Source organism: Musa acuminata, chromosome BXJ1-9, assembly GCF_036884655.1.
Source record: "Musa acuminata AAA Group cultivar baxijiao chromosome BXJ1-9, Cavendish_Baxijiao_AAA, whole genome shotgun sequence".
Lineage (NCBI taxonomy): Eukaryota > Viridiplantae > Streptophyta > Magnoliopsida > Zingiberales > Musaceae > Musa > Musa acuminata.
In genome coordinates, this window is record NC_088335.1 from 49,689,601 (window position 1) to 49,698,998 (window position 9,398).

Here is a 9,398-nt window from a genome sequence, read left to right on the forward strand (position 1 = left end):
TGTGTGTGTTGTGTATAGTATGTTGTTATGAGTTGTGTGTATATGTTTATGTTGTGCATGTTATGTGTGTGTGTTGTTATAAGTTGTGTGTGTGTGTGTGTTGTGTATGTTTTGTGTTTATGTAGTGTGTGTTATGAGTTGTGTGTATTTGTATGTGTTGTGTATATTATGTGTGTGTGTTGTTACAAGTTGTGTGTGTATGTGTTTGTATTATGTATGTTGTGTATGTGTGTAGAATGTGTTGTATGTATGTGTATTGTGTTTGTGTTGTTTATGTTATTGTATTATTTTTGTGTGTGTCGTGTGTGTAGTATGTATGTGTATTGTGTGTATGTAGTGTATGTTATGTGTTGTGTATGCATATGTATTGTGTGTGTTATTTATGTTATTTTCGTGTGTGTTGTTTATTGTGTGTGTATGTTGTGTGTTATGTGTATGTATATTGTGTATGTGTAGTGTGTGTTATATGTTATGTGTATTGTTTGTGTTATTTTCGTATGTGTTGTTTATTGTGTGTGTGTGTTGTGTGTATATATATTGTGTGTGTGTTGTGTATGTTATGTATGTGTGTATTGTTATAAGTTGTGTGTGTATGTGTTTGTATTTGTGTTGTGTATATTATTTGTGTGTGTAGTATGTGTTGTGTGTATGTGTATTGTATGTGTGTTGTTTATGTTGTATTGTTTTTGTTTGTGTAGTGTGTTGTAGTGTTGTGTGTATTATGTATTATGTGTTATATGTATATATATATGTATTGTGTGTGTTGTTTGTGTTATTTTCGTGTGTTGTTTATTGTGTATGTGTATTGTGGATGTGTAATGTGTGTTCTGTGTTGTTTGTATATATGTATTATGTGTATTGTTTGTGTTATTTTTGTGTGTGTTGTTTATTGTGTGTATATTATATGTCTATGTTGTGTGTATATGTATGTGTATTGTGTTGTGTGTGTAGTGTTTTGTTGTGTGTATGTGTATTGTGTTGTGTGTATTTATATTGTGTGTGTGTTGTGTGTGTATGTAGTGTGTGTAGTATGTGTTGTGTGTATGTAGTGTGTGTAGTATGTGTTGTGTGTGTTTATATTGTGTGTGTGTTGTGTGTGTATGTAGTGTGTGTTGTGTGTATTTTGTATTGTGTATTTGTTGTTTTTATTGTTGTATTATTTTTGTATGTGTTGTGTGTGTAGTGTATTGTCTCTTGTGTGTATGTGTATTGTGTGTGTAGTGTGTGTTATGTATTGTATATATGTGTATTGTTTGTATTTGTATTATTTTTATGTGTGTTGTGTGTATTTGTGTATTGTTTGTGTATTATGTGTATGTGTCCTAATACTATTTCAAAATCATCAAATTTCATCATCAGAACGCAGACCCATTAATGGACGGTCAGGATCGTTTTTACGGTGCACGCCATCCTTCCAGTGCCCGCTGTCACGTATAAGTACTCCTATGAAGGCTTCCCCGCCTTTGGAGTGCCCTGCCGACTCGAGACCATGGTGGAGTCCCCGAGGCTGGAGCGGGAAATCCGAAGCCGAAGCCTCGCGCTCGGTGACGTTCCACGAGAGCTGGTGGCAGCGGAGGCGGGGAAGACGTGGATCCTAGATTTCCTTTACCGTCCTCACGTACAGGACGGCGAAATGGGCGGTTTTGCTCCGCAAACGCGAGACCTTTCTGCTCTTTCCTCTTGGGCTATTTTCCGGCGGAAGTTCCTCCCCAGATGGCTCTTCCGTTCCAGAAGCGGTCCATCGACGGCGGTGGCGAACAGACGGGGCTCGGAATGGGTGGTACGGTGTTCTTCTCGAGGTGTCGCCGAAAGAAGAGGAAGGGGAAAGAAAGGACAGAGGAGGGGGAGGAGAATAGAAGAGAAAAGGTGGCCTCTCCTGATTCGAAGATGACGAAGGGGATCAATGGAGGGGCTGGCGTCCGCTCGTTGGATGCGTTCGCAGGTACGTGTGGGATGTCGAGTCCTCTTTGAGTTCTTATGTGTAGTTGTAGGCTAAGTGTTCGACGTTTGGTTCATGCTAGAACAAAAAGGAAGGAGTCTCAAAACTCTCTAAGAACTCACCTTTTTATGAAGCATGCCCACGAGTCTCTTCCCCGAAACTTCGTCATCATGATAGTCTCTCAAACTCCAAAGGAGAGCAAAGAAGAGAGTCACAATAGAGAATATTTACCGGATAAAAAGGAAAACTGGGGTTTGGATAGAGATGCTTGATGTTTCTTCCACCATTTCTCTCGTACGTTTCATAGGGCATCCATAAGTTTTATTTCCATGTATATTTAGTGACCGAGGTCTTTTTGCTTCACAGATATAGTCAATTATATTATGTTTTTAGTCTTTTTTTTTTCTTAATTCAAATATGGTGGAATCCTTCTGCAGGCATGGGAATTAAAGGCTACATTAGAGAAAAGAATTAGGTAAAGAAGGTGAGCCATCCACATCGAGTGAATGTCTTAGCTCCTACATTGCTGGTAGTTCTTGACTACCAGGTTCCTCCATTGCTGGTGTATGCCAATTTTTCAGCACAAGATTTGGGTTTTAATCTAAATTTTTAACTTTGCATCTTCTTCAATCAAGTTTTTCCATTAAATTCCTCGTTTTTGTATTTGTTACTATTCTGTGGTCTGAGAGTTCAATGTCACATCTTTGACCTGCAGGAGCTAGGAAGCCGAAAGAGATATCTTTTGACATAGGAATGGGAGTGGGTATGGCTTTCATCCTGTTCAGGTGGGCGACTGAATTGAACAAAATGAAGGAGCAATGAATTCAAATGGAAATGCTGTTCAAATAAATTAAAGATGTAATCCCAAAGATAGGCGATGATTTTGGCATCTTAAGATCAAATCATGATATCACATCATCATCATCAGATTGTCGTGGGAATGCCAGTAAATGCAATCAGAATCAAGGGGCAAGTTTTCATATGGAAGAGGCTAAGTCTACCATTGAATCTGATGGGCATTCGAATTATGTGATTAGCACCGAGAAACGAAATATAGATCAACTGGAAGCAAAGTTAGAGTTCGAATTAGAGCAGCTGCAGCTTGAGTTGGACAGGGAGGATTCAGTAATGATCTCAGAATGAGGGCAAATAGAGGTATTCTTCTTCTCAGTAAATCTGTTCTCCTTATTGGGAATGTTGTTTTAATAACTAGCATTTGTTGAAATGGAGAAATTATTTTGCATATACCATGAAATTTAGCTTAGATCATAATATGACCCACTAACTTTTTAATGAACCTAATGAACCTGCCTCACCTTTTTTTAAAAATTTTGGAACATTCTTTTATGATTCCTATATAATAGTTTTGTTGATACCAAGTAGACTAGGTACAGTATAAATTACTGATTATAAGGCTTCTTGGGCCCCATAGTGAGTTCGATATGATAAGTCATCATTTGGGATGGTCCAGATTGTGTTTTGGGTTATATATCTCTTCGCAAGCCATTTGACTCAAAGGGAATCTTCTTGGAGGCTATCGCGCAAATGAATTGAAGTAAATATGCTTGGTTTAGGGTATAAAGATTTTGAATGCCATGTTCCTCTCCTTGTAATGGATTGTATATGTCTTGCCAAGCAACTTTGTGGAGGCCTTTAATGTCATCTCCTTGTCATAAGAAATGAGCCATTATTTGTTCTAGTCGATGAATTACCCTCCGTGCCAAGCAACTCCTAGTGTATGCTTGTGGAGCTTCAAGAATATATTGCAAATAAAGGTACATGTTGGATCTATGATTTCTCATATAATTAGAAATGAGGACACCTTTCTTTGGCTTGATCCGTGACACGCAAGAGGTATTCTAAAACTTGTTGTTGGGGACTATATTGATTATGAAATTTCCACTAACCCTTTAGCTAGAGTTTTTGAAATTTGCAAGGATGGAGTGTGGGTTGTTGGCCACCCCCATTCACCAGCTTTAATCCTCGTTTGGGATGCTATTCTTGACATTATCACTTTCCCTCATTCTCGGAATGATTGTGTGGTGTGAAAGCCTTCAACTTTTGGAGTTTTTACACTTAAATCAGCTTACACAGCAATGGATGAGCCTTCAAATATGGTTGCATGAAGTAATCTTGTCAGGTTTAAGGGCAACATACCAAGGTATTCTTTCATCTCTTGGCTTGTTTGTTTAAACATGTTGAGCACTTTGGATAGATTGATAAAGTGGAGAATCTGCACCAATTCCTCTTGCTACTTATGCAGTCAAGAAGATGAAAGCATGCATCGCCTATTTTTTTGATTGCACTTTCTCATCACTGAGTGTGGGGAGCCATTTTGAGCAGATGCGACCTATCCCACTCGCCACAGGGGTGGAACATAGAATTTATACGGGTATGCAATCATTGGAAAAACGAGAGTTTCATAAGTCGAATTGAGAAACTATCTTTCACAGCTATCATATATCATATCTGGGTTTAGAGGAACCACATATTTGAGTCAAACACCTAAAGATCTCTAGATATTATTATTTCAGTCTTTGTGCAAGATGTGAGTAGGAGAATGCAAAACGAATCCACGATTGTAGTAGACATCGCATCAACTCAAGCCATTGTCGCAAATTGGAATCCATGCCCAAACTTCGCAACACTTAAGTCTACGTGGCACCACTAGACCCCTCCCATTGAGGGTATTATTGTCATATATACTGATGCCTCTGTCTCTACTTCCATAGTTGGGTTGGGATGTGTTTTTTGAGACTATTTTGGAAGCCCCATTTGTGCTATGACGAAAAGCAGATCAAAGGAAGATCTCATTCTACTACATGAATTATAAGCTATCCTCCTTGTCCTTTTGAAGCTAAAAGAAGAAAATTTCGCTTGATCCATCTTTGGTCTGATTCACAAGTCGTTGTGGATATTCTCAACAGTTGTAATAATGTGTCAGGGTGTTACCAAATTACTTTAAGAATATATTCATGCTATTTAAGAGAGCTTCGAGATTCTGGAATTCTTTTTCATCCTTTAAGAAGCTAAGAAGTCAGCTGACTTCCTCACCCATCTGTGCAAGTCCAAAGAGAAGATCTTGCTACCCCCCTCAGGGTTTCCGGACGAATTGTGGAGGTTGATTGAAGTTGATGTGTATAAGAGGGAATATGTTAGACTAGTGTGATTCTCATGGATTCTTTGTATGACTTAGTTACATCTCTATATATCTAGTAGTTATATATGATGATGATGTGTACATGTAATATGTGATGTGGACAGATGATCATAAACCGTGTGACGTATATGTACATGTGATATGATTATTATTATTATTGGGGCCTACGAGCTTTCAATTTTATTCTCGTTTATTGTTGAGCTTATGTGCTTATGATTAAGTTATAATCACATGAGGAGGCTCTACGGGAGCGTAGAGGCAATAGCGAGAACCACGAGGTCGAGATGGACCATCGCGATGCATGAAGATGCGTAGAGATGCCGATTGAACCGATGAGAACGAGATGAATGATCATAGGGCATGGAGATGCGTCACTGCATACATAAATCTTGATGTGAGTGATTAAGCCCATTGGCTCAGGCTTGATCACCTTAGGATGTGGTCCATGATCATCTGATATGATTTGTCATGTGATGTGTGATTGCTAACATACCTACTAAATATGTATATATATTTTTTCATACGATGTAGATATATATTAAATATGTATGTGTATGATATGTCATAGGAGATCAAATTAAAATCCCCTCTTTCGATAAAATTAAGTCGGTAAATGTAAGATAATTAGATTGACCCATGTTGTCTTCCATCGTTATAGGTAGGAATCGATTCCCGACATAGGTTGAGTCCCTCGAGATTCACCTATATCGCGATTCACTATCTTACCTATGACCTATGACATATAGATGTCACCGGTGACCTGAGGATGTGATATGCTTGGTCGAGTCCCTCGAGGGCATATCATTGAATCAGACTCATCTTGTAATGATGATGATGGCTTAACCGAACATCATGGCTTGTCGAGTCTCTCGAGACCATGGAAGTTCGGAGGCTAAATAGGATGGGAATAACAAAGGGTTGTGATTGACAAGAGTTACCTATCTTTACGGGCTTAGCGTGATTGGTCGAGTCTCTCGAGGTTATGTTAAGACGCCGATTGAATCCCGATCCCCATTAGAGATTTGTCGGGGGTCTCCGATTCACATATCGGAGGAAGTTGTTTCAATTTATCAGAAAATATTACAGATATACTTAAATTGTGCAGGACACAAACTAACAGATCGGATTTCAAATACAAGCCAAACATTACACTGGATACTTCTTTTAGGTTCAGCAAAGAGAGAGGAATCGGCAGCTAGGGCATCATTGGCTGTATTGTCCTTGCAAGTCTTAAGTAGCTCGGAGAGAGATTCATTTAAAAGGAATTTATCTTAAATAAAAATATGATATTAATTTAAAAATATACTATTAACAGTATATCAGTTACTATTAATAGTAGTTATAGGGAAAGAGAAGAACTGTTAATAATAACAGAGGGGATAAAACCAACAGAAAGTGACGAGAATAGCTACGAGAACGTTACTGTAAATGCAACCCAAGTTCTTTTACCAGTGCAGATACTCCATATGTTATTGATTATTCTTTGATAATGCTAAACACTGATGCACACAATTGCATGGTGAAAGACACGGTTTGTTACTGATGATTTTCTTTGGCAATCTTTAACTGCCGCTGTACTAAAATGTCAAACCTAATTTTCTTTGTAGATGTCAAAAGTCAAATTTATACGAATAATTGAGGAATGGATGATGGGAAGGATTTACCTGAAGATTATTTGAGTTATTTATATGATCAAATTGTGAAAAGTGAAATAAAAAATTAGTGTTGATTCATCAGCTCCACAGAGTAAGCAAACGAGCAGCATCAATAAGCTTTTGGGATTAGATAGGATTTCCAACTTGGTCAATTGGAAGCAAGCAGAAGAAAGAGCATTAGGTGCAAATGATTTGCTCATTAGGCACAACCAAGAACAGTTTAAAGCAAAAAGTGGAAAATCAGAGTAAGTCTAGTAGAAAAAGTGGATGATGTTATATCTTTTCCATGTTCATTTTGGATTTTTATTTTTATTGGTGACTTAGGTCTATGTTCTATGCTGCAACGGATACGGCAATCCTGAGATTTATGATTGAGGTTTGCTGGGCCCCCATGATGGCTGCTTTCTGTGTGATGCTTGACCAAAGTGATGACAAGTCTGCCACAGCACAGTGTTTGCAGGGCTTCCGATATGCAGTGCATGTCACCTCAGTGATGCATATGCAGACACAGAGAGATGCTTTTGTCACATCCGTAGCAAAAGTCACATACCTTCATTGTGCTGCGGACATGAATGTTGATGCTGTTAAGGTGAACCACTTGAGTTAATGATATTTTCCTCCTCCAGCTACAAACTGTATTAGTTTTATTGAGAAAATTTATCTTTGGTATTTCCTGATAATTGGGTGGTGGGTAATGTATCCTATCATGTATAGGACTTTCCCTAGATTTTCTTAATTATTTCAATTGAAGATCTGTATAACATTATATATCTATTAATTACTAAATTTTGATATTGTAACAAATAGAACATTGTCATCTAACCTTGTGATACAGTCTCATCAAATACAATGCAAACTTACTAAACAATTGGTTAGAATCTCTTTATGAGTGTAGTCCCTTTTAGTAAAAAGATTTTGAGTCTACTAAGGATCTGATCACCTTTTGAATGATCTCATTACATGAACAATTGTGAATAATGCAACTATATGAAATTACTTGTAGAACGTGACTTGATGTATGTTTGCAATTATATATACATATGTATGTGACTTGATCACTTGTTCTACTGACAACATCACTCAGAGGGTGTGCTGTCTGTTGGTTAATGTCTGCCATTTAATTTTAAACATTAAAAACTATCATGCTACCACGCAGTCAATAGCTTAGCTGATAGATTATATTTTCTTAATAAATAGTTTACATTGCTTCTGTTTTGTTAAAATTTAATCTACGAGAATAACACTTTGTGTGTTCTTCATAACTTGTTTCTGTTCTTATAGATTGACTGTGTAAAGTCCATATGCATGTTAATTTGTCTGAATGACAATATTTAGCTCTTATCTGTTATGATCTGATATAAGGTAGATATGGGACCAAGTAAAACTTACACATTCCCAAGTACATGGTCAATTTTTCATATGTATTTTAGCTTCAAATGTTTGGATTTGTTTTATTATTGGTAGTTTTAATTAGTATCATAAATATTTTAATTTGAATGTCATAATTTGACATTTGTATTAAATAAATACTTAATAGTCCTACTTAATCACTGATTAGCATGACTAAAACAATGTTACATCTTAAATATTATATTTTCTATACCTTAGTTTGACATTTGTATTAAATAAACATTTGATAGTCTGTCCTAAAGTTATAAATATGTGTTACCGATTAGCATGACTTAAAGAATATACAACATGAGAATGCTGGTATTTGAGGATGAGCTCTTGTACAATGGTGACCTAGGTTCGGAGTCACTAACACAACTTCTCTAATTTAAGGGTTAAGGATTTGTGACCCCCTCAAGCATTGGGTTGCCTAAGAATGCTGGCATTCCAATTGTACTAAGTCGAAAATTAGTTTTGTTTGCTTCTTTATTCTATAGGTATTCTCGGTTGTATTTTCTTTGTCTTTCTTTTTTTGACATATATGCACATGGATACAAAATATATAATGTTTAGAGTACATGCTATGAAGCAATAGACATTTTTATTTTCGATCAGTAATATTTGTTTAGGCTTTAACTTCCACATTTTTCCTGGAATTAATGTTCTGCATCGTATCAGTTAATATCTGTTGTGTTTGTGTATGTGTCCTGTGAGGTGTGTTTGTGTATGTTGTGTGTGTATTGTGTATATTATGTGTGTGTGTTATGAGTTGTGTGTGTATGTATGTGTGTGTTTTATATGTTATGTGTTGTGTGTATATATGTATGTGTTATGAGTTGTGTGTATATGTGTGTGTATGTTATATGTGTTTGTGTAGTATGTGTTGTTACGAGTTGTGTGTATATGTGTGTGTATGTTATGTGTGTTTGTGTAGTATGTGTTGTTATGAGTTGTGTGTATGTGTGCTTTGTATGTTACTTGTGTGTGTGTAGTATCGGTTGTTATGAGTTGTGTGTGCGTTGTGCATGTTATGTATGTGTGTAGTGTGTAGTGTATATTATGTGTCTGTTGTTTGTGTGTGTGTGTTGTGTATGTTATGTGTCTGTTGTGTGTGTGTTATGTATGTTGTGTGTATGTGTATTGTGTGTGTGTCTTTGTGTGTTGTTTATTGTGTATGTTATGTATGTGTGTAATTTGTGTTGTTATGGGTTGTATGTGTATGTGTGTGTATTGTATATGTTATATGTGTGTGTTG

General features: G+C 36.8%; 1 long non-coding RNA gene across 1 annotated transcript; it reads left to right on the forward strand.

The window, feature by feature from the left end:
- The first annotated feature begins 1,481 nt into the window (after positions 1 to 1,481).
- Positions 1,482 to 7,552, forward strand: LOC108952087 (uncharacterized). Its single transcript, XR_010479992.1, has 5 exons — positions 1,482 to 1,942; positions 2,377 to 2,423; positions 2,655 to 3,094; positions 6,707 to 6,999; positions 7,079 to 7,552. It is a non-coding gene; the product is annotated as an uncharacterized LOC108952087 (long non-coding RNA).
- Positions 7,553 to 9,398: the final 1,846 nt, after the last annotated feature.